General features: G+C 38.3%; 1 protein-coding gene and 1 pseudogene across 2 annotated transcripts in view; one reads left to right on the forward strand and one right to left on the reverse strand.

Annotated features, from left to right (window-relative positions):
* Nucleotides 1-26,712, forward strand: part of Gtdc1 (glycosyltransferase like domain containing 1) — a 401,908-nt gene that overhangs the window by 229,910 nt on the left and 145,286 nt on the right. The gene's annotated exons all lie outside the window — the stretch shown is intronic.
* Nucleotides 3,554-5,190, reverse strand: LOC129671408 (small ubiquitin-related modifier 2-like; annotated as a pseudogene).

Raw genomic sequence — 26,712 nt, forward strand, 5'->3', positions numbered from 1 at the left:
GTCTTTAAGGAGGGATGAGGACTATCCTTATCCAGGACTGATGGCTTGGGAATGAAAGGTCACTTTCTGAGGAGTCATGCTGGGTGGGCAATGCTTACTTAGTAATGGTGTAGAAAGAAGGAAGGGGTACTTGTTGTTTTCTGTCAGTAGTTTGCAAGCTGCTATCAGCATAAAAGTGTATTTTACATAGATACATCCCATGTTTACCATGCTGCTGCTACCTATTGCATCCACTCATTCATTCGCAGAAGATCTTGCAGACTTTTTTAAGGTATTTAAAGTGACCTAAATTATGAAGACATCCAAGAGCCTTGGGCAATTCAGTGAACTTAGAATGTAATACTGCATTTCAAGTAAGTTATAGACACTTGTGTTGACTCTCTACTTTGAGAGACAGATCATTGGGCTCAATTTTCTTACCTAAAAAATGCAAGTAACTATGGTTTTATTATATTCATGGGATTCTGATTTGTATGAGATGCTTTATGAGCACTGTATGGTATACAGTGATGTTTTAGTAACACCTCTATATCAGGACTCAAATACCTGAAATAATATTGATATACTTGTATTTCTCTATGTTTCTGTCTCTGCTCCCCAGCCCCCATTCCTCCAATGTGTAGAGAATCATAAATGCTTCCATTTTAACCCACCTCTTAGGGATAGTGCATGGAAGTACCCTGGTGCTGATATTGAAGTTCTATCATTCCATTAGCAAACCTTTTTATTAAGATAAATAAAAATTATATACACATAAGGTAATTGAAGTACAAATTGAAGTAACAAATTAGTACACCAAAATAATACCGATGAGTATATCTGATGATGAGATTTGTTTGATTTAAAATTTTATTTTCCTCCAGGTTTGTTCATGTTCTGTAAATTGTTGTTATTCATAGACAGATATATCATGCAGATCTGAAAAACTTCAATAGAAACTTTGGTAAGTCATAGTTTGTTCCACTTGGTAGGATAAGGTTGATGAATATATTTGCAAATGCAGAATTTACTCTTGTAAATAGTTCACCAAGTTAGAAACATGGCAGGGACTGCTGACACATAGTATTTAGTGTTAAACATATTACATAAAGGAAAGCTGTGGTTTCCATCAGTGTGCTTCATGCATATAGCATATGCCTCATCCAATTCTTCTCACATTACAGCTCTCACAGGGCATGTGCTCTGAGAGGAGACTTATATTTTCCATGAGAACCCAGAATTTCAGGGTGATAGTTGATATCACCTCATGAGTCACTGTGTTTGTTAACTTCTGTAGTTCTGTCTTAGTCTGCTCTGCCAACCTTCTGAGACTTTAGCTTCTGCACATGTTGTTAAACTATGCTCAATTTTGACTCCATAGTCTTGCATCATCCACATCCTGAGGACAGGATGGTCATTCAGTTACAACCTGTGTGTTCGAGAAAACACTGCTTCTTGTTTCTGTTATTTTATCATTCATTCCAGTGATATGACCACCCAGCACACTGAATTGAATGGACCAAACAATAACAAAACAACATGGTAAGACAGAGAAGGGCAGAGCAGATGACCAAGATGTTGGTGGTTGTGTGAAGAAGTGATGACAACCTTCAGTAATGACAATGACCAGTGTTATGCTTACCAAACTACTCCTATCCTATATTTAGTCAGAAATAGAAAAAAAATGAAATGATGCCAGATTAACTTGAATGAGAACTCGAGCAGGAAGGAAAGAACTGGGTGTTAGTGTCAGACTGGTCACCTGCCAGGTTGTGTATATAGTTTTGACTCTACAGAATTTAGTCAGAGAAATTTTTCTTTGAGGCACCAGGAAAAGCAGAGCCACCATTAAAATTTCAGATTATTAGAACTATTTTGGTCTTTAAAGACTGATCTTATTTGTAGTATATTCTAATACCTTTTCTTTGGAGATCTCAGGAATATGAATCCCATTTTACTTATCTGTCATTGAGTAACATGGTTAAGCTTTGTTTTAGTAACGACTTAGTTTTGTAATGACAGAAGGGTGTGTGAGCTGGAATCATAATCCAAACTGTTTTGTTTCATTTGTTCTTTTCTGTAGTGTTGTCCAATTCACATTCAAATAAAACTTGCATTTCATGTTTACAGAAATTTCTCCTGTGTGTTGAGCTCTGATAAAATATCCTTGTTTTATATCAAGAGTGAGTTATTACAGTCAAGGACATTAGAAATGAAATTTACTAAAGAAAAGTTTTTCATTAAAATAAAGTATCTTGATAAAAGAGATTCTTAGTGTTTGATGAAATGTAAAGCTTGGAGCCCTTATATCACTAAATTGCCAGTAAATTTGGAAAGTGAAGCGTGTGTGTGTGTGTGTGTGTGTGTGTGTGTGTGTGTGTGTGTACTGGATCATAGTGCCTTTTAGTCAAGTCTTTTTTTTTTTTAATTCAAGTCATTAAAATACAAGAAAAAGAATGATGTCCTTGTCTTGATAGCCCAGCTGTGGTAAAGGGGATTATTAGAAAATGAAAGCTATTGGGTTATCAGTTTTGGCACAGTCATTTATCAATCAGCATTTAAAATAATGGCAAGTAGTAAGTTGATATGAAGTGACCCAGTTGGCAGGCAGTTCAAATGACAATGATGCAAACTCATTTGTCACCATGGACCTCTGCTAAGCTTCTGACCGGTCTCGAGACTGCAGCTCATATATCCCAAGTCCAGGCTCTGTGAAGCCACAAAGGACGAGTTCTATGAAACTAAGCCTGAAACCACTTCCTAGGAGAGAACATCAACTATGAAGAGCCAACTCTTGACCCTGTTCCTGAATGTTCATGTTCTCAACTTAAAAGATAAGTTAGATACATTTACCATGTCAAGTGTGTGGTGTTCTAACTACTTGTATACACAGAGTTAAAAGAGTTGAAATTTTATATGCAGTACAACAAAGATACAATAGGTAATGAAAAAAATAATAAAAAAGGCAAACAGATTCCGATGGGAAGTCAATTCCTTTTTTTAACAAGAAGTTTATTTAAACAAGATTATTTGTCTTGCAGGGAAAACTAAGATCATTTTGTTCAAGAGTAATTTACCCCTACTTAAAGACATGTTGCCCTACATATAACAGCCAAATACAAAAAGTTAAAATATTGTCCTTGGTTTTACAATGATAAATGAAAAACATTAAAATTCTCCAATCAAACAAGGTATGTGAGGATTTTATGTTGTGTTCTTTTGTTAAAATGAGAGAAAAATAGCTTACTGGAATATAAAGATAAGGAGCATGCCACTATTGGAGAAGGAAGGAGATTTTCACAGAACCAGTACTTTCCCTGGACCATCTCCATCTGATGTCAACCAAAACAGAACATTGGCCATTTAGTTTAAAAAAGAAAAGAAGAACAACATGCTTGTGCACGAATACCAGTTAGTTTATATACAATAAGGAAATAGGGACAAGGAAATGAAAGAATAGAAAAAAAACTATACTGTAGTAGTCAGGATGTGATGGAACCAAATTGCATCTTTCTAATTGAGAATGTGTTCTTGGTCTATAACAAAATTCTGGAGTAAGTAGCGGGCTCCTTTCTCAGTAGACACGTCCTGTCTGCTACTGGAACACATCAATCTTATCTTTACTCTATATTTCCAACTGTGCAGGTGTGTCTGTTTCATGATTGGTTGCCCATTATACAAGATCTGTTCTGCCTAATCAATAAACTCTGTCCTTCACAATAGGCTTTCATGAGTTTACTAAGTAGTGTATGTCTTAATCTTAAATTGCACCACAAAACCATCCTGCTCCACCACCTTCAAATGTTATTATTTTTTCTCAGTCTGACCCCTTCCTTGGGTTTCTTGTCAGCCGTGCAGAGCGCCAAAGTCTCCGCAGCTGCCCACTTCACAAAATAGGAACAAGGTCCACACAGAAGGAGCTGAAGTCAGTTATTTTCAAGTCACCTTTTTTTCCAGTTGCTTTCCTTGGAACTCTTCAGTTGAAACATCTTTACTGCTTTTAAGATACTTTTCTGTGTTTTCTTTTATCCAGAAGTTTAACTGTCATAGACTTAATGCAGATTTGGGAAAACTTATCTTCTTTAAATTTTGTCTAACTTCTTGAATCTGAAAGTTTATGAATTTTGCCTAATTTTAGAAACTATTATTTTGTGTGTTTGTGTGTTGTGTGTGTGTGTGTGTGTGTGTGTTTTCCAACTTCCTGCTCCACTCTTTCATCTTATTTAGGCCCCCAGAAACATGTTAGCACCTTTACTGTTATCTCACTGTTCTAGAAGTACTACTCATTTGCTGAAAATTGTTTTCTCTCTGTTACTAAGACTAATTTGTTCCTTTTTCAAGATCATGGATTTTTTTTTATGCTTTCCATTTTTAGGTTAGGTGCATTTATTACATATATTCAATTGCTGAATTTCTCTTTGATTTTTTTTTCTATTGCTTTCTTTTCATTGATGAAGCATTGTTTCTGTTTCCAGTATTTTTGTTCCTTAAATCTTTTTTTTGTTAGCTGTTTAAATCCTTGTAATATAATTTTAACACATGTGATTTTTATTTACCACCTTATAATTTTCTTCTAGATACAGTGAACCCCCCCCCAAAAAAAAAAAAAACAAAAACAAAACACAGACATACTGTGTTTTCTTTAATTATACTCTGGCCTTACTTAAAATCTTGGGTTTTGATTGTTTTAGGATAGGAGAGGTTTCACTTCATTTTACCTTTCTAGGTCACAGTCTGTCATTAAGAAAAGTCAGATCAGGAATTCCAGGCAGAAACTTGATATGCAAACAATGAGATAATAGGCTTGCTGGCTTGCTTATGACAGACTTATGCTTAGCTAGGTTTCTTTCTACTGTCTAGGGATGGCACCATCCACACTGAGTTGGCCGTCCAGAATCAAATGACAATCTAGACCTCCTTCCCCAAAACTTGCCTACAGACTAATATTGATTAGGACAATTTCTGATCAAGACTTTTCTCATAGGTGATGCTTGGCTGTATCCCATTGACAATTACAGCTAACTAAGACACAATATTTCCTTAATAGTCCCTAATCTGTGCCAGTACCTCAGCTTTGCTTGACATTTCATGACCAAAGTATTTTGAAAAGTCCTGGCCACAAAGTCTGATGCTTTTATCAGCTTCCGCTAACACTGCTCTTGGAATAAGAGTATAGAAGAAGTCCAGGTTCTGCTTCGGGCTTGCATCCATCTGTACAGAGAGAGCTCAGTGTGGATGGTTTGCCTGAACCACTGAGACAGTGCCCATTGCTCACCATTGATGGCACCTTAGGCTTTTGTTGGGAAAAAGGCCCTTGCTCTGTGTCTGTGCCTTCACACTGCTGGGGTGAGGAAGGACCTTGTTTAACACAGCAGAAGTAAACTTATAAGTTCCCTACTAGGTCTTTACTGTCAGGATTGAATGTTGTTTCATAAAGGGGGTTGGCTACATTAAAGCAGTTGCTGTCTACAAGTTTCCTCTCTTGCTATGAATTTGTCTTTTCTGCTCCTTTGTCCAGAGAGCACATTTATAAAATTTTATTTAGCTATTTATAAATTACAGTTTATTCACTAATCTCATCTCCTCCCATGCCCCTCCCCAAGTCCACTGGTAAGGGAGGTCCTCCTCCACTTCAATCTGACCCTAGCCTATCAGGTCTCATCAGGACTGGCTGCATTGCCTTCCTCTGTGGCCTGGTAAGGCTGCTGCCCCCTCAGGGGGAGGTGATCAAAGAACCAACCACTGAATTCATGTCAGAGACAGTCCCTGTTCCCTTTAATAGGGACAGTTTCCTTTACAAAGGACACTGAGCTGCCTTGAGCTATATCTGTGCAGGGGTTCTAGGTTATCTCTATGAATGGTCTTTGGTTGGAGTATCAATCTCAGAAAAGACCCCTGGGCCCAGATTTTTTTGGTTCTGTAGCTCTCCTTGTGGACCTCCTGTCCTCTTCAGGTCTTTCTATCTCACCCTTCTGTCATAAGTTCCCTGTACTCTGTCCAGAGTTTGGCTATGAGTTTCAGCATCTGCTTTGATACCTTGCTGGGTAGAGTCTTTCAAAGCCCTCTGTGGTAAGCTCCTATCTTATTCTCTATTTTCTTCCTTTTCTGGTGTCTGTCCTGTTTGCCTTTCTGAGTGAGGATTGATCATCTTCCATTGGTGGTGGGAATGTAAACTTGTACAACCACTTTGGAAATCAATCTGACCCTTTCTCAGACAATTACGAATAGTGCTTCCTCAAGATACAGGTGTAGCACTCCTAGGCATATATCCAAAATATGCTCAAGTACACAACAAGGATATTTCTTCAACGATATTTATAGCAGCTTTATTTGTAATAACGAGAATCTGAAAACAACCCAGATGTCCATCAATGTAGGAATGGATACAGAAATTGTGGTACAGTTACACAGTGGAATACTACTCAGCAATTAAAAACAAGAAAATCATGAAATTTTCAGGCAAATGGTAGGAAAAGATCATTCTGAGTGAGTTATCCCAGAAGCAGAAAGACACATATGGTATATACTCACTTATAAGTGGATATGACATATAATAAAGGATATGCATACTAAAATCTGTACACCTAAAGAAGCTAAGCAAGAAAGAGGACCCTGGGCAAGATGATCAATCCTTACTCAGAGAGCACATTTTTATTGGAAGTATTCTTTGACATTTCTACATTATTGTTTCTCTTGTATCTGAATAGTCTGGTATGACTCAATCAAAAGGATAACCTGGTAAATTTGGAATATATTGTACCTTAGATTCAAGTTTTCCTAGCAAGTCTGGCTTTCTTTTCTGCCTCTCAGAGTATGATAACTCTCATTTCTGTATAAAACTCATTGCTTTGCTTTATACTTCTTAGCAGGTGGACAGAAAATTAAATCCTCTAATGCATTACACTAAATTGGAACTTAGGGCTGAAGATCTAGTAGAGTTCTGGGTAACAACTTCATTTCTTAAATAGCTTCATTTCTCAACTAGTTAGTCCTGTGCTACAATTACAGGTATTTTTTCATACTTGTTTAAAAATATGTCAGTTGTCATACTTGGAGTAAGAAAACAATCCAGCTATTCTTCATTCAAACACAATTATCAAGTATCAAGCTTTGCTGGGTATTTGTGGTGGCACACACTTTTAATCCTAGCACTTGGGAGGCAGAGGCCGCTGTATAGCTGTGAGTTCAAGGCCAGCCTGGTCAACAAAGGGAGTCCAGGACAGCCAAGGCTACACAAAGAAACCCTGTCTTGTAAAACAAAACAAAACAAAACAAAAAAAGTAGTCTGCTTTTTATGCATAGATCTCTTAAGAATAAAAGTTTGTTTACAACAAGAGGAAAGTAATTTTCTCCTTGCTGATGAACATTTGAATAGTTTAGAATATATGTTTCATTTTGTTTTGCTTATTGATATTTATTCTGAAAACACTTCATTATTTTCTAATCACTGTAAGTTTCTAAACTGGGTTTTTAAAATGGCACACAAATAACTTGCAGACTGAGACAGCTGTATTTATGTATTTAGGAATATATATGTATATGTAAGTATAACAACAATTAATGAAAAAGGTTCACGAGGAGGAGTTTCTGGGAGGGTTTAGCAGGAAGTAAGGGGAGGGGAATGATGTAATTATAATCTCAAAAATAAAAGGAAAAATTAAGAAAGATTTTAATAAAATAAATAGGAAATAAGTGATGGTAGTCCCTCTACACATATTCTAAACATTCTAAGTTATACCAGTATTCTGAGAGATAGACAGACACAGAGACAGAGATAGAGGAAAGAGTGAATAAACTGTTCAACAGTCTGACTCAGCAAAATCTGGAGATGTAAGAGCAGTTGTGAATCTTCCAAGTGTCTCTATTCAGTACAGCTTCTTCCAGCCGAGTTTAGAACCTGTCAGAAGGAGACAGTCTTGGGAAAGGAGCTTAAAATGACTGAATGTATGTACCAGTGTTATCCTCTGTTTTCACCTGTATTTAGGGTCTTATTAATTTCAACTGGCAATGAGTTAGGTCCAGAGGTCTGTGTGAAAACTGCTGGGTGGATTTGTAAAGGCAGAAGCCTCATGCGAGAAAGGTACTGGAAAAGAGATAGGAAGTAGTATAGTGTTTCCAGGGTTTCTCATGAGTATGCTCTATTTCTGGGAGTCAATTTTCCCTCCACACATGTCGTTCATCTGAACTCTGAATGATTCTGGGTGTCACAGGCTCCCAGGACCAAACTTCAGATGGGCTGGGCTGAAGTACACAAATTCATTCCTAGAATCAGTTTAGCACATCAAAAGGATGGGGTAGAAAAAATTCTCTTGGCTCATTCTCCCTCTTTCCTGCCTTCCTGAACCCTCCATTAGCATGTTTCTATATTCAAGAATTAAACCATGAAGGAGAATTTCTCTAATGCAGGAAAAGAGTTCTTTTGAAAACACTAAGCAATAATGTTCTTATTATAATAATTTGGGTACACTAGAGAAGCTTAGGAGATGTAAGATCAGGTGACAAAGGAAGTTTGCAGTCAAGTTTCCCTTCCACATTAAAATACAGTGGAAACATATTAGTTCTGTTGCCTTGCATAATTGTTTTGAATTGTAAATTGAAAAAGCTTAAAAATTTTATATACTTTCAGAAATTAAAAAAAAACTCATTTGATGTATTTTAATCATGCTTTCTTTTCTCCATCCCCAACTTTTCCCAGATTTGCCCCATCTCTCTATCTACCCAAGTTCATGTTCTCTCTCTCCAAATAAACAAAAGACCATTAAGACAAAAAAAAAATGTTAAAAACCAAACAAAATAAAACAGAAAGCCCACCATAAAAACATGAGTTCATTTGTGTCGGTCATCTCCTCCTTGCTATGGGGCCAACTTTGGAGTGTGGTTGAAACACATAGTTGTACTTCATTGCAGAAAATTGCTTTTCCTTTTTTCAGTGGTTATCCATCAGAAATGGCACTTTGGTTAGGGTGAGACCTAATGTCCACTTCTCCCCCTCAGGCCTGGGACCTGCGTGTTTTGAGCTTGTACAGGTCTTATGCATGGTATCAGTTTCATTGATTGTCAGAAATACTATTTCCTTGGAGTCACCTATCACCTCTTGTTCTTCTAATCTTCCTGCTTCTTCTTCTTTGTAGATTCCTGAGCCTTGATGAGCAGGGTTTGATGATGACATCATATTTAAGGATCAGTGTTTTATAGTTTGCAAATTGTTTAGTTGTGGATTTCTCCCTTAATTACCACCTACTGCAAGATGTTTTTTTGATAATTGTTAAATATTGATGTATGGGTGTAGCGATATGGTATTAGGAGTCATTTTATTACTATGTTCCTTTTTCAGAATAAGATTACTAAGTGTTCCTGTAGGCACAGTACCTAAATACTCAGCTTTTTGACCACTTTAACAGGGTGCTCTCTCATGGAGAGGGCCTTAAATCCAATCCAGTGTGGTTGGTTACTCCCATAACATTTGTGCCACTACTGCACCAGTATATCTTGCAAATAGGTCGCTATTGTAGGCCAGTGGATTGTAGCTAGCTCATATTGGTGATTATCTCTTTCCTCTGATATACAGAAAACCTTCTAACCCTATGAATACTATTCAATAGAGATGAAATTTATACTTGGACACCAATTCAACTTTAATATGTTTGATGAAAAAAGTAAGTTTTCTCAGCAATAGGCTCTTATTATCTGGTTGTAGAGAGCAACCCATAGTGTTTGCAGTAGGCTGTGATGTTTAGGTGTGTCCATGGGTTTTCTTTGGCCAACAGTTCATCAAGATAAAATCTGTTTTAGCATTGAAGGTTTACTTGGTGGCATATGATGTCTAAAGGGAGCATTGTCTCTCCTAATATATGATGACTACACTTGAATTTTTTTCATGTATGTATATATTTTAGGAAATTTCTATAGTGGTAGGTTTCCTATGGTTTTTCAAATGTCCTTTAGTATTAATTTTCTATTGTTGAAGCCTAAAGCTTAACATTTGCTATTGATTTATCTTTTAGGTAAACAGTGGTTATTCCTAATAAACCAGCTTTATATCCAAATCACCACACAGAGACTAGGATTTTTTTAATTAGCCTAGAACACCATGCTGGACAATACTTACTCCATTCTAAACTTCTAAGCCCACCTAGATTCCTTCCATTCACATTTCCCACATTATACTTGCTCTTTTTCTTTTTTTAATTTTTTAATTATTTTTATTTTTATTAATTACGGTTTATTCACTTTGTATCCCCCCCTGAATCCCTCGCAATCTTACCCTCCCTCCCTCTTCCCCACTTGTGCCCCTCCCCTGTCCTCTAATAAGGGAGGTCTTCCTCCTCTTCTCTCTGGTCCTAGTCTCAACTGGAGTGGCTGCCTGTATGGCCTGGTAAGGCTGCTCTCCCTTCAGGGGGAGGTGATCAAAGAGCAGGCCAATCAGTTCTTGTCAGAGACAGTCCCTGTTCCCATTACTATGGAACCCACTTGGATACTGAACTACCATGGGCTATATCTGTGCAGGGGTTCCAGGCCATCTCCATGAGTGGTGCTTGGCTGGAGTATCAGTCTCAGAAAAGACCCCTGTGCCCAGATTTTTTGGTTCTGTTGCTCTCCTTGTGGAGCTCCTGCCCTCTCCAGGTCTTACTATCTCCCCCTTCTTTCATAAGAGTCCCTGCGCTCTGCCCAGAGTTTGGCTGTAAGTCTCAGCATCTGTTCTGATAACCTGCAGGGTAGAGCCTTTCAGAGGCCCTGTGTGGTAGTCTTCTGTCCTGTTCCCTGTTTTTTCCTTCCTCTGATGTTGATCCTCTTTGCCTTTCTGAATGGGTATTGAACATCTTAGCCAGAGTCCTTCTTCTTGATTAGCTTCCCTAGGTATACAGATTTTAGTATGTTTATCCTATATTATATATCTAATATCCACTTTTGAGTGAGTATATATACTATGTGTCTTTCTGTTTCTGGGTTACCTCACTCAGGATGATCTTTTCTAGTTCCCACCATTTTCCTGCAAATGATTTCCTTGTTTTTTTTTTATTGCTGAGTAATATTCCATTGTGTAAATGCACCACAATTTCTGTATCCATTCCTCAACTGAGGGGCATCTGGGCTGTTTCCAGCTTCTCACTATTACAAAGAAAGCAGCTACAAACATGGTTGAGCAGATGTCCTTTAATTACAGTTTATTCACTTTGTATCCCAGCTGTAGCCCCCTCCCTTATTCCTTCCCAATCCCACCTTTCTCCCTTATCTTCTACTGTGCTCCACTGATATGGGAGCTCCTCCTCCCCTTCCATCTGACCCTATCCTATAGGATCTCATCAGGAGTGGCTGCATTGTCTTCCTCTGTGGCCTGGTAAGGCTGCTACCCCCTGAAGGAGTGGTGATCAAAGAGCCAACTACTGAGTTCATGTCAGATACAGTCCTTTTTCCCCTTACTAGGGAACATATTTGGCTACTGAGCTGCCATAGGCTACATCTAGGCAGGGGTTCTAGGTTATCTCCACAGATAGTTCTTTGTTGGAGTATCAGTCTCAGAAAAGACCTCTATGCCCAGATATTTTGGTTCTGTTGCGCTCCTTGTGGAGGAGTTCCTGTCCTCTCCAGGTCTTACTATCTCCCTCTTCTTTCATATGGTTCCCTGCACTGTGTCCAAAGTTTATGTATGAGCCTCAGCGTCTACTTTGATACCCTGCAGGGTATTGTCTTTCAATGGCCCTCTGTGGTAGGCTCCTGTCCTGTTCTCTGTTTTCTCCCTCTTTGATGTCCCTCCTGTTTGCCTTTCTGTCAGGATTGATCATCTTACTCAGGGTCCTCCTTCTTGCTTAGCTTCTTTAGGTGTACAGATTTTAGTATGTTTATCCTATATTATATGTCTATTATCCACTTATAAGTGAGTATATACCATGTGTGTCTTTCTGCTTCTGGGATAGCTCACTCAGGATGATCCTTTCTAGTTCCCATCTGCTCTACTTGTTTTTAGTCATATCTTAGGTCTGATTCATCTCTCCTCATGGTTCCAAGTCCTCTCCTGCTGATCTGCTCTCCAGTATGTCCCACTCTATTCTCTCCGTTCCACAGCATTAGCTGGTTGTTTTATTGAAAATACAGAGAACAAATGGTGGCATGTTTACAAAAACTTGAGACAGGTGATGCTAAGAATAAACATCACAATGCAATGTCCAGATGGAAACCAGTTAGTGGGCTAGGAAAATCAGCATTTGAATGAACAAGGCTAAATTGTATACATTCCACAAGAACCTTATACTAACAATTTTCCTCTCCATATTCTCTACTTTACCCTACCCTTCCCCTCTCTGTTAAATTCTGTTAGTTTCCACTTCATTCATAATACTATATTCTCCTTCTCCTTTGTTGGGAGAACCCTGGTCCCTTGCTAACAAACCTCTGATTATTCAGATTATAGCACACATATCAAAAATATATTAGGTAATATCCACATATAAGAGAAAATATGCAATATTTTTTTTGGTCTAGGTTATATTACTCAGGATGAAATTTTGTAGCTTTATCCATTTACCTATAAATTTAATAATTTCATTTTTAACAATTTAGTAATAATATTACTGAGATGTACCACACTTTTAACTAAGTAACAGAGTACAAAATCATAGACAGAAACCAGTGGCCTTCATAAAAGAGAAAGTGGAGGGTAGTCTTGAATTCTTTGGTACAGGAAAAGACTTTTGTACATGACACCAATAACAAAGAAACAGTTAATAAATGAGACATTGGGAAGTTGAAAGCTTCTGTATCTTGAAGGGTACCTTCATTCATGCTACAGCAGCCTACAGCATGGGAAAAGAATTTTTCATTTATTCATCTGATGGAAGGTTAGTATCTAGAATAAATTAAAAATTAAAAGAACTAAAAATTAAGAAAAAAAATAACCCAACTGAAAAGAGCGTTATAAAACCAAGCAAAGAGCTCTCAAAAGATGAAACAGAGAGCTGAGAAACACATAAAGAAATGTCCAACATCCTTAGTCATCAGAGAAATGCAAATTAAAACTACAATAAGATTTTCTCTTACACCAGATCGAACAGCGAAGATCAATAAAACAAATGACAGTCCATTTCTAGGGAAGAGGAAATACTTACTTATTGCTAGTAGAAGTACAAACTGCTATAACCACTGTGCAAGTCAATGTGGAGGTTTCTCAGGAAGCTGAAAAGGTCCTACTTCAAGATGCAGCCATACAGCTCTTGGACATATACCCAGTGGATTCTACTCCTTTCTACAGAGACACTTGCTCATTCCTGTTCTTTGCTACTCTATTCATTAAAGTTCAATATTTTGATGAGTGATCCCTTGGCTTGATTGGCTTGAGACATGCATAGGATATTTGAAAATTCCAGCTCTCAATGTGTCTAATTAAGTTTCTTCAGATAGATTAACTAAGAAAAGGAGTGCTCTGAATGCGGTTAGCATCATGCCACAAGGGGTGGTAGAAGTGCTGTTACAGAACTGGATAAATGAAAAAGTAAAGGAGAAATGCAATTATCACAGGCACATTTGAGATTGGGATCGCATATCCTCCACTCACTCTCCTTATCCCCTCTACTTGCCCCTCTGCAGAATGTATGTGACTTTTTCTACTTCCTCTTGCCTTCCAGAAAACATCTGAAACCAGAAGCAAAATAAAACAAGTTGTTTTTTACCTTCATAGTTAGTATCCTGTGTTTTGTCACAGCAGTGGAAAGTTTAACATAGTTCTTATGGGATTCCCAACCTATGCCTTTTCACAAGCCCAGATACTTCCATTCCTTCTAATTTTTCACTTCTGTTATGTAAAAAATTATAACCCTTCCTGGAAATTTAACTGGCAAGTCAGTTCATGGATTTTGAGAAGCCCTATTCTAGAGCTCTAATCTACATAATCATTAACAAAATTTTTTTGTACAGTAACTAAAGTGCACAATATATGCTTTAAAAATAAGTGTTAATTCTTGTAGCAAAAGGAGGAAACTCCTTTACAAAACAAAGAACTCAAGTGTTACATTAATCTGGAAAAGGAGCGTTTTGTGGCAAGGCAAAAGTAGCTTTGCATATGTTATAAGCAAATAGTTTTGCTTATGTTCTATGTTCAGTTGTGACAGACAGTATTTGCATGGTGTGAGAAGCAGATACTGTCTAAATGTATCAGTTCACTAGGAGTTACTTTTCTTCTAATAAATGCATTCAGCAATGAGGTAAGGTATGTGTATTTATGTGTATGTGATTTGCATTAAATAAGCATTGTTGCTAATACTGCCCATGCTTGTGTACAAGTGGCTTAGAGGCCAGAGGTCTCATGAAGTTCAGGAATAGTTTTACACTCATCTGACTGGACAACTTTATCAAACCTTGAAAAATAGTGTTGAATTCTACCTTTGTTTTTCTTTTTTGTTAACTTTTATTAATTACACTTTATTCACTGTATCCCCCCCCATAAGCCCCTCCACTCTTCCCCTCCAAATCCCACCCTCCCTCCCCTTCTTCACCCATGCCCCTCCCCAAGTCCACTGATAGGCGAGGTCCCACTCTCCTTCCTTCTGATCTTAGTCTATCAAATCTCATCAGAAGTGGCTGCACTGTCATCTTCTGTGGCCTGGTAAGGCTGCTCCCCCCTCAGGGGGAACTGATCAACGAGCAGGCCAATCAGATTGTGTCAGAGGCAGCCCCTCTTCCCATTACTATGGAACCCACTTGGACACTGAACTGCCATGGGCTACATCTGTGCAGGGATTCTAGGTTATCTCCATGGAAGGTACTTGGTTGGAGTATGAGTCTCTGGAAAGACCCCTGTGTTCACATTTTTTGGTTCTATTGCTCTCCTTGTGGAGCTCCTGTCCTCTGCAGATCTTACTATTTCCCACTTCTTTCATAAGATTCCATGCACTCTGCCCAAAAGTTGGCCATAAGTCTCCCTTTTACAAACATTATTTAAAAGAAAAAAGCCAAAAAGAAAGATAATTGAATTCTCAATAGGTAGACTACGTAGCCAAATATTTTTAAAGGATTTCTGAGTGTATGGGATGCTAGATGAAGGTAATTTCTAAATTCAGGAATACTTATGATTATGTATGTGAATAACTAAGGCAAGACAACATACAAACAGAAATAATGAAGATTAATACTGAAAAGTGCCCTGAAGTTGAAGTTTAAACTATTCTAGAAGCATAGGACTGTGCCATATCTTTAAAACAGGCACTTTAGGAAAAGTAATGTTAGGAACATCCTGTATATAGAATAAAAAATAGTTCAGCTGGTTACTGTAGTTCCAGTTCAATTTGGTTACTTAGATAAAAGGCAAAACTTATTTTAAGGTATGTATGAGTTCCTGGATCGAGTACAGATAACTTTTCTATTGTATATGTAAGTGTTATTTAGGAACTTACTGTTAGCGCGGATTTTTTTTTTTTATTTGAGTGGTATATTCAAGAAAACAATGAGCCTTTTGAGCCGTTTCAGCTTGTGTACATTGACTCTCCTTGGGAATGGTGGAAAAGTTAAATTCATAGAAAGGCTTGTATTCTGAGGGGACCATGTTGCATTAGCTGTTTAGATTTACTCAGAACAGGATTTTGGCCAATAGTACTAGCTGTGTTTTATAGGGCTTAATACACTCCCATATCAAGGTGATTGCCAGTTATTATGTGATCATGAGAAGATTGACTTTAATTTCAGTGAGCATTAGCGTCATCAGCAACAATATTTTTTTGCATGTCGTATGCCAGGTGTTGCATAAATTTGTTAAGGCAGCATTCCACTTTCCTCTATATACTTAGAATGTTGAGTCACACAGCCTGTTTTTGATATAAACAAGTGTGAAAGGCAGCAATTAGTGACAGCAGCTAGAGTTTTATATTTATGAACCTCACTTGTGTTTACAAAGCTCCTAAGAGAGCATAACTTTCCTCCCAAGAAGGTAATAGATCCTGTGAGGCAGAAATGTTTTTGGTAGTTTCCCCAAATAGAATTGCATCTGTATTTTTATTGAAGAATCATAAGATACAGCTTGAAATGTTTGGTCACAACAAAGTGCCCTGACCAAAAACCAGTTTGCTTAAATTTGATGTGGAAAGGCATGGGAAGATCATAGTACCAGATAATGGAAAAAAAAATTAATGAAGCATATAATGTGGAAAGGAAAAGAGACATCTACTTAAGGCTTATAATGGGGACTGCCAAGTTTGTTCAGGTCTCCAGTGCATTATCAATGGAAGGGGTGAGCCAGCATTTTCCTGCCAAATGCATTCCTTTTCCCAATACTCTACCCCTAAGCTGTTCTGCCATAGACAGTGTGTGGTACTTTCTATCTTGATAGTAACCTTTTACTCTGTTGTGCCTGTTATTTACTAACTTTGTAAAGGACTGTAGTCGTTCTTATCTTTTTCTTACTATCATTGCATGTTTACAAAGAATTGCCCAGGATTGCTCTTCCTCAAAAAGTATATTTTTAAATAATACCACTTGCTATAGACAACTAAGTCATTTAGTTCATAGTTTTGTGATAAGATACTGCCATTGATTTGTTTCATGCCTCCATTACCACTTCTATTGCTGACCCAGAATGATGTATAAATGAAGCTTCTTAAGTTACAAAGTTATAATTGTATATACACATGTTTTGTACATTCATATCCATTGTCAATTGATATGTGTGATTCTAAGCTAAATTGGGAGCCTGTCTTGAAATTTTTGAAATTCTTGAAATTTTTTATACCATGAGCACATTTGTCCTTAATAAATATTAACAGTGGGCAAGCATTGGTGGGAATAGTAGAAAAGGAAATTGTGTGGAGCTGGGTACCATAACTAAGCATGGGTTAGCACTTGTCTTTTTCTTCCCAAGTACAGCAGTCTGTAGCTTGTTGCATACTATCTCTCTTTTTACCTGAAGCAAATTTACCTTCGGGAGAATAAATTGGAATGATTGGAAAGTCAGGATTGCATTTTGACTACTTATTCCAAAGGGACACTTTAGAATAGTAAAGATATGTGTAACTGTGATTGATGTGGGTATAATCATTTGCCCTCTGTTGGCTATATTCACATTGTTAAATGCCAGCACATGTAAACAAATAAGCCTTATCACTTAGAAAGTTGACATGGAAACATAGATTATAATAATTATCATGTAGCCTTTTGAAAACCAAGCTTATATTGTTATTTGAAAATCTGGATGTTTTGCATTGTGAGCCTGGCTAATGAAATGGTGCAGAACCTGGAACCTGATCATGTAGCAGCTCATTGTCAGTTCATTGTACAGAGGCTGCCACACCTGCCGCCAGGTCTGGCATGTGTCAGTGCTCCTGGAGCCTTACATTCTGGAATGCCCTCACCTTTCTTCAGAGAAGAAGAAGGAAACTGAAGCACAGACAGGGTGTACAGAAGACAGAGCAAGCCTTCAAACAGCATGGAGAAGTAGACTTGCCTGAGAGAAAACAAGATGTCTTGAAATACGAGCTTTATTATAAACATCCCCAAAGACCAAGTGTATGAAATTGAAGGAAAAGATGAGAATCTTGGACGAATCAGACAGACAAATTTGAAACAAGTGTTTCTCAGACTGCAAGGGCAAGCATGGTGTCGCTTAAAGTATTTCTGAAGAAGTCAGAATCAGTTTTCTTGACAGGATTTAAGCGGAAGGTAGGGCATTTGTAAAGACACTGGCAACAGAAGGAGGTGGTACTCATCATCCTATTGAGAATATTCAGCACCTGAGTTATGGCAATGGTTATACAGAGCTCTGACTCCAGGATTATGCTCTGTGTTTCATACTCTCTCCCCTTAAAAACATACCTGAAGGAATTTTGAATAGGATTTGTAAACAAAACAAACCAACCAAATTGGAACATCAAGTGAGGCAGACACATAGGGTACAAGAAGCCAAAGTCATTTAAGCAGAGATGGTAATGAACTGCAAATCTCTACCCTGTGGGCAGGCACTGCAGTAGTTGAACCTGTCAACTCATATGGAGCTAGAGTCAAGTGCTTCTATGGTTGAAGAAGATCAGAGGTCAAGTGAAGAGGCTTTGTAGAAGGATAAGGGTTGAGTGGCGAGGATAAATATTTTTGAAACATCTTCCATAGCAAGTAATTGAGTAGTGAAATACAAAGTAAGTGCATTAGCAGATAAAACATAGCTAGCACATGAAGTAGAATGGAGGTAAGCATTTGTGTGTGGATATTGTGGGGCAGTTGCTTTAGAAATCTGAAGTTAGGGCTTAATTTTACCTGCAATTCAGCCAATAGAACAGCATGAGATGCAGTTACTTATCAATTCACATTTCAAAGTATATAAAAGTATGTGCTCCTAGGTAAATAATACAAGCTTAATGTTTTCATCTAGAAATTATATAGATATTACGAATGTACGAGTTTCTCAGAACAAATCATATTTTAAAGTTTTTTTTTTCTTCAAGAAATTTATTGTTCTTTCCACATTGCTTTATTTTGGCCAGCAGTAAGTCCAAGTCAGCGTGCCGCTGTGAAATGTTTTAACTGCAGTGTGCACTGGAGTCTGTTTGTTTGTAGCAGATGATTTGACTGAGCTTTGATGCACCATCACTCTGCCTTTTGTATACTTCAGCAGTGAGCAATGTAAACTCATTTTCTGAACACTTTGATTACTTGAACATCCCAGTGCCCGTGGCATGTGACAGAGAAGAGCACTCTCCACTAATCAGATAGATATGCTTCAAGCGTATTTACACAAAATAATGAAAACAGCTGTTAGATACCTTTAAACTTGAGTGTGTTTTGTTATTAATCTACTAGCCTGTACACATGACACTGTAATTCTTCACTCACTCAAGTTGCCTTTAATGACATAGTAATAAAACTGAGCGGGATGAAAGTAATGGAATTGTAGAATGTAATGCCTCAATTGTTCTACAGTGTCTTCCTTTTTTTGCCAAAATAAACCACAATTAGGTCCATATGGTGTTTTGAAGTTTTCAAGCAATGACCCTAATAAAAGTAATGAATTTGTGACAAAGCATGGCTCTCTTTTAAGCAGATATCTTCACTATTAAGCTAGATATGATTATGGACTGATACACTAAGAGAAGAAAGCCCCAATGTGCTTGGCACAAGTAGTTTATTTGTGACTTGTTGTACTCTTAAGAAATTTAGATTTTTAAAGTGAAAATACCATAAGCCATTAGTCAAGACTCTTCTGTTAAGGTCTATTATTTAAAGCAAATAAAAAATGTTCTTTAAGACATCAACTTAGGAGCTGGCTCTTTGATCACCTCCACCTGAGGGGGGAGCAGCCTTACCAGTCCACAGAGGAAGAGAATGCAGCCAGTCCTGATGAGACCTCATAGAACAGGGTCAGATGGAAGGGGAGGAGGACCTCCCCTATCATTGGACTGTGGGAGGGGCATAGGAGAAGAAGAGGGAGGGAGGGTGGAAGTGGGAGGGGATGGGAGAGAAGGCTACAGCTGATATACAAAGTGAATAAACTATAATTAATAAATAAAATTTTAAAAATATATCATATTATTTATAATATCATCATTCATGTTAAACTTTTCTCTCAAAAAAAGAATGGAATATTTTAGATATCTATAATAATGTAACATGAACTGCTAATATTTGTCACGGGGAGGTTGCAATGAGATGGCTTAGCCAGAAAAGGCACTTGCTGCGAAGCCTGACTGAACCTGAGTTCAATCCCTGGGAACCATGGTGGAAGAAGAGAACTGATTACTAAAAGTTATCTTCTGATCTCCAAACAGTATTGCCATGACACCTTCCTCAATTAAATAAATGCAAATTTTACCAAATGTATTAAAAAAGGATGTTGCTTTCAGAGTTTAACCTGATCTGGTATATATAGGACTTTTGTGTTTCTGGCCTTATTGTATAAAGTTTTTAAGTATGTCAGACTGCATACAGGGAGAGTACTGTTTTAATCCATGTATGCCAGCCTCACTTGCAAGCGGTATCACGGCAAGCACCTGAAGACAGATTTTAAAGCCTGTGTCAGCATGGGCAACAATTCAAAAAATAGAATTTTAGAACTCTCAGAGGCTTAAGTCTAGATTAGGCTGATTTAATATTGTAAATATAAAATAAGTTAGAAAGCCACAAAATCAAGTGCTTAATTTTTGTTGTAATTGCCCTCTATAGATATAGAAAAAAAGGAATTAAAAGGTGGAAAGACAAGCAAGACGTTCAATAGAACATATTAGCTCAGCACATACCAGGGTTTTCTCTTTTAATTTTCTTCTGTTTGTTTATTTGGATGTTCTCATTCAAAAGTCAGGGTTTATGTTTCTTATTAGCATTTAACATTATTATTATTATTTAGAATATGTGTTACACCTCTTAACAAGAGATAGTATATAGTAAACATTCAATACATATATTTTAATATTTGTTTTTCTGCTTGTTTTTTTTCTTTTTGGTTTTTTCTATTTTTTAATTTTTAATTTTTTTGACATTTTAAGACAGTCTTAGTATGTAGCCCTCGATAGCCTAGAGCACACTGTGTAGACAAGGCTGCTTGGAATTCTTGAATGCTTTTTTGGTGCCTGCCAAATGCTGGTATTATAAGCTTTGCCACCACTGCTTGGCTCACAGTTTAATATTATTGAGACCACCCTTATACAATACCTCATTAGGATGGCAGATGTGTGTGTATACACAGATGTGTCTGTTGAAGTCAGTTAAAAAATTCAGTGTGTATTACTGAGTCCACACTACATGCCAGAGATGACCATGGTACTATGATAACAAAATAGTAAATCTTTTTGAGAAATTAAAATTTAGTGAACCAAAACATGTACAGATAATCATGAAGAAGCTAACTGGACATGACTGGTTGGAAGATGGAGCATCTGAAGAGCAGGGCTGGGAACCACCGGGGAAAGAGCAACTTTGAGGGGAACAGAAGTTTGTAGTTTGAGAAAGATGTTTGAATACTGTTAAAGAGAGATGTGCTTTCAGCTAATTTTTTTCTGCTGTGCAGATTACTTAATAGTTTTGCGTGTTCTGGATGCTTTTTCTTTGCTTTTGTAGCTTTACACGTTAGTTATTCTTGGTGGTTTTCCTCTGACAGCGCAGAGCCACTTTTATTTATTTATTTTTACTTATTAATTTTTTTTCTTTTTATAGTTAACTTCTTTCTTTTTTTTTTAATTTTATTTTTCTTTTTAGTTACATTTTGTTAACTCTGTGTCCCAGCTGTATCCCGCTCCCTCATTCCCTCCCCAACCCCACACTCCCTCCCTGGTCTCCTCCCTGCCCCTTTCCAAGTCCCCTGATAGGGGAGGACCTCCTCCCCTTTCATCTGACCCTGTTTTATCAGGTATCTTCAGGGCTGGCTGCAAAGTCCTCCTCTGTGGCCTAACAGACTGCTCCTCCCCTGGTTTTTTAGGAAAGTATACAACATAATAGGACTCATCTTCAGTCATACTTGTCCTGTCAAGAACAAAAAAAAAAAAAAAAAATGCTTAATGAAGTCAGTTTACTAGTGGTAGGGCAAGTGCCAGAGTTTGCAGTTTGAATTGTCTGTAAGGGAAATATTTAGTACTCTTAATATTTTTTTTATTTTTTTAACTTTTATTAGTTACTCTTTATTCACTTTGTATCCCCCCCCATAAGCCCCTCCACTCTTCCCCTCCAAATCCCACCCTCCCTCCCCTTCTTCACCCATGCCCCTCCCCAAGTCCACTGATAGGGGAGGTCCTCCTCTCCTTCTTTCTGATCTTAGTCTATCAGTTCTCATCAAAAGTGGCTGTATTGTCCTCTGCTGTGGCCTGGTAAGGCTGCTCCCCCCTCAGGGGGAACTGATCCAAGAGCAGGCCAATCAGTTTATGTCAGAGGCAGTCCCTCTTCCCATCACTATGTAAGCCACTTGGACACTAAACTGCCATGGGCTACATCTGTGCAGGGGTTCTAGGTTATCTCCATGATAATTACTTGGTTGGAGTATGAGTCTCTGGTTAACCATTGCTACATATCAATTATACATAAACAGTTCCTCCTGTGACTCAAGAGTTGAATAAGATTGCCTTTGTGCTTAACACCTGGTGTTAAGCCCATAGAGTCCAGGAAGCTCTTCTCACAAGTTTAATACCACAGCAGAAATGGATGAAGTCTAACTCAGCTGATATTGCTGGTCAGGATGTATCTTTTACATCATTTTTCTAAAATAGTCTTCTTTATATTTTTAAGATTTTTTTTCATATGTATGGGTGTTTTGCCTTCATATATGTCTGTGCAAACAGTGCCTGTGGGGGTCAGAAGGTATCAGATCCTCTGGAGCTGGAGTTACAGATGGTTGTTAGTGATAATGTGGATTCTGAAATTAGAAACCAGGTCCTTTGCAAGAATAGCAAATGTTCTTAACTGTTGAGACATCTCTTCTGCCCCTAATACAGTTTTCTTTCATAGAGGCTCAAAATCTTACAGAACATATTGCCGGAAAAGCTTTTGCTCCAGCCATGTTGCCATTTCTACCAAGTCAAAACACATTTGGATCAGGGTCCATTTATAACTATATGCTTGGTGGGGATTTGGGGATTTGCACTGCCATTCTTGTCATTTGGTCAGGATAATAGAATTCTATTTGTTAATCCAAGACTAAGGCCACATTTCGTATTTGTCTCTACCCAGTGCCTACTCTATATGGTAACTACAGGCCTCATTAGAGTGGAAGCAGAGGGTTTCTGCATCCTCTTTGTTGGTACATATGTTAAAACACTACAGAAGCAAAGGCAGGGATTACTATCTGCAGTTTAAGTAATATAGCCTGTGTGTATATGCATTCCTTTTGCACACTGACTACCTTTCAGAGGTGAGGAATGCCACAAATGTATATATTTATCGTTAAAAGCTAGTGTCAGAGTGCATCACTAATGACTGACAGCTAGAGATTTTGAACTTATCTATGCCCCCCCCCCCCCCCAATTTTGGTTTCATGACTAAGACAGTTCAAGTGTATCTTGAGCTCTTCATCTTTAGTGATAACATTTTCTAAAATTACATCTAAGGACTGGTTCAGTTGCCTGTAATTGCTCTCGTTTTGTTGTTGTTTGTTTTGTTTCTTCTTGTTTGAAATAGGGTCTTGCTCGATAGCCCTACCTTGCCGTCCTTATTCATCCTTTGTACTCCAAGCTGGCCTCAAACTCATGGCACTCTTCCTGCCTCAACCTTCCAGTTAGATTATAGGTATATGCCATCCTGCCTTGTTCTTACTTTTTTCACTTAATGAATACATTCAGCGTTTTCTACCACAGCTTAATCATGAAAACAGCAGAAGCAGCAGAAGCATTATAGTCATAGTCCAGAGTTTACCCATCTTCACTGAACAAGAGTGTCTGAAACCATGTGTTTTGTAGAGTAGTTCCTTCCTTTAGTCAGTGATAGCGCTAGTGTGCTGGTTTAGTTTCTACCATTGTGTAGCATTGGACTGTGGTCATCAATTACTGTACTTGATTGAGTTACTTTGATATTTACATTGCTTTAATATTCTAAAAATATGGCTGCAACACCAAGTTCCCTTATGTGTGTTTACCAGCACACACACTCCTTGGTAAGAAATTCTGTAAACTATCTGATAACAACAGTTCTAATTTAGAAACCCGTTCTTGAATAACCAGAAAGTGTGTTAACAATATGTACCCATACATGATGGTGACAGGCTTTCTTTCTCTGTACTCTTGGGTTCCTAAACAGGGAGAATATTGCCACAGTGTTAAGATTTCAGATTGTTTGGAAAGGTTATGGTATTTGTGGTGCATCCCCAAAATTATTTTTTTCCTTTTAACCTTGCTGTTCTATCTCTCCAATCTTCATCACACCCTCCATCTTTCTTCCATATTTTTTTCTGCATTATTATCTGGAAAAAATGGTAAAGCTGAAGACCTCTTGTTGCTGCTGGAACCCTGTGAACTGTTAGGTCTCCCCTGAAGTTGTCTGCAGCACTCTCATCTAATTTTCTAAAACTATGATCAGAGCCAATTGTAGTTGCGGTTGCCTGCGCTGTTGTCTTTTCCAGAATATTTCCAAACCTTTTAGGTAACCTAACAAATAACACAGCTTCTAATACCCAAATCCAGAGTTAGTGGCACCATGCAACACTTTATTTTTTAGTTATATTACAGATTTTGTTCTTTGATAACCAAATATTAAAGATCAAAAGAAAAAATGTTTAATGGAGCTAAGTCATTGGTTCTCAACCTGTGGGTCATGATCTCTCCAAAGATCATCAGAAAACACAGATGTATACATTATGATTCCTAACAGTAGCAAAATTATACTTGTGAAGTAGAAAGAAAAGAATTTATTCCATTAATTCATTTATTTACTTTACATCCTGGTAGGAAGCTCCCCTCTCCTCCAGTCCCTTCCTCTCACCTCATCTTTCCTCTCCTGTGCCCCCTCCCTTTCTTCTCATAGAAGAACCCACCTTGGCATATCAGGTGGTACTGGGCACATCTTCTCTCTCATTTTTCGGATTGATGGAAGTTTATTGAACGCTGTACAAAAACTGCCTGGTCAGGGATGTAATCTGAGCTGAGTAGGCAGACTATGGTGCTGGCCTGTTCTTTTTTTTTTTTTTTTCATTTTTTTTAATTTTTATTAATTACACTTTATTCACTTTGTACCCCCCCCTGTAGCTCCCTCCCTCCTCCCCTCACAATCGCTCCTCTCTTCCCTTTCTCCATGCATGCCCCTCCCCAAGTCCACTGATAGGGAAGGTCTTCCTTTCCTTCCTTCTGATCCTAGTCTATTAGGTCTCATTAGGAGTGGCTGCATTGTCTTCCTCTGTGGCCTAGTAAGGCTGCTCCCCCTCTCAGGGGGAGGTGATCAAAGAGCAGGCCAATCAGTTCATGTCAGAGGCAGTCTCTGTTCCCATTACTGTGGAACCCACTTGGACACTGAACTGTCATGAGCTACATCTGTGCAGGGATTCTAGGTTATCTCCATGCATGGTCCTTGGTTGAAAGGATCTTCATCAACCCTATATCTGACAGAGGGCTAATATCTAGTATATATAAAGAACTCAAGAAGTTAAACAACAACAAATCAAGTAATCCAATTAAAAAATTGGGTACAGACCTAAACAGAGAATTCTTGATAGAAGAACATCGAATGGCAGAGAAACACTTAAAGAAATGCTCAACGTTATTAGTCATCAGGGAAATGCAAATCAAAATGACCCTGAGATTTCACCTTACCCCATCAGAATGGCTAAGATCAAAAACTCAAGTGACGACACATGCTGGAGAGGTTATGGAAAAAGGGGAACCCTCCTCCACTGCTGGCGAGAATGTAAACTTGTACAAACACTCTAGAAATCAATCTGGCACTTCCTCAGACAATTAGGAATAGTGCTTCCTCAAGATCCAGCTATATCACTCCTAGGCATATATCTAAAAGATACTCAAGTACACAATAAGGACGTTTGCTCAACCATGTTTGTAGCAGCTTTATCTGTAATAGCCAGAAGCTGGAAACAGCCCAGATGCCCCTCAACTGAAGAATGGATGCAGAAGTTGTGGTACATGTATACAATGGAATGTTACTCAGCAATAAAAAACAAGGAAATCATGAAATTTGCAGGGAACTGGAAAAACATCTTCTTCTCTTAAGGCTAGATAAGGCTGTCCAGTTAGGGGAAAGGGATCCAAAGCCAGACAACAGAGTTAGAGGCAGCCCCTGTTCCTGATGTTACAAGTCCCACATGAACACCAAGCTGTACATCTGTTACATATGGGTCTGAGGCTTAGAACCATGCCATGGATGCTCTCTAGTTGGTGGATCAGACTCTGTGAGCCCCTATGGGTCTGCCAGGTTAGTTGATTTTTTTCTGTGTGTGCTGTCCTTGATCTCTCTGGCACTTTAATCCTTTATCCCCTTCTTCCGTAAAATTCCCTGAGCTCCGCCTAACGTTTGACTGTGGGTCTCTCCATCTGCTTCCATTATCTGTTTTCATCAGCTGTTCCATGAAGACACCCAGGTGACTGTTATGCTAGCCTCCTGTCTGCAAATATGGCAAAGTATTATTAGGAGTATTAGTGATGGGCTCTCTCTCATGGGTATAACTCAGTTGGGTACTCATTGATTAGTCAAAGGTTTTACATGTGGATTGGTGTCCCTCTCCTCCATTGAAAGTACAGCCTGGTACAGGAGATAGCCACTTCAGGCTCCATATCCACCACTGCTAGGAGTTGAGACTAAGGTGACCACCAAAGACTCCCAGAAACCTCCCCTGGCCCACAGATGCCCCACCATCACCAATTTTACTTCTCTTTCACAGCCCTCCCCTCCTTTCACCATAGTTGTTTTCCACCTCTGTTCTCTCCCATACCCCCTCTCTCATCCAGTTCTCTCCCTCTATCTACTCCAGATGTCTATTTTATTTCTCCTTCTGAGTGAGATTTCAGCATCCTCCCTTGGGACTTCCTTGTTACTTACGGTTGATTCTGTGGATTGTAGGATTGCTATCCTGTACTTTATGGCACTTACAAGGGAGTATATACCATACATGTCCTTCTAGGTCTGGATTACCTCACTCTGGGTGATCTTTTCTAGTTCTATCTGTTTGCCTTTAAATTTCATCATGTCCTTGTTTTTAATAGCTGAGTAGTACTCCACTGTGTAAATGTACCACATTTTTAAATCCATTCTTCAGTTGAGAGACATCGAGGTTTAAAATTCTGGCTATTACAAATAAAGCTGCTATGAATACAGTTGAACAGGTATCCTTGTGGTATGGGGGAGTGT

The sequence above is a fragment of the Psammomys obesus genome, unplaced genomic scaffold (assembly GCF_907164565.1).
Source record: "Psammomys obesus unplaced genomic scaffold, mPsaObe1.curated_primary_1811, whole genome shotgun sequence".
Taxonomy (NCBI): domain Eukaryota; kingdom Metazoa; phylum Chordata; class Mammalia; order Rodentia; family Muridae; genus Psammomys; species Psammomys obesus.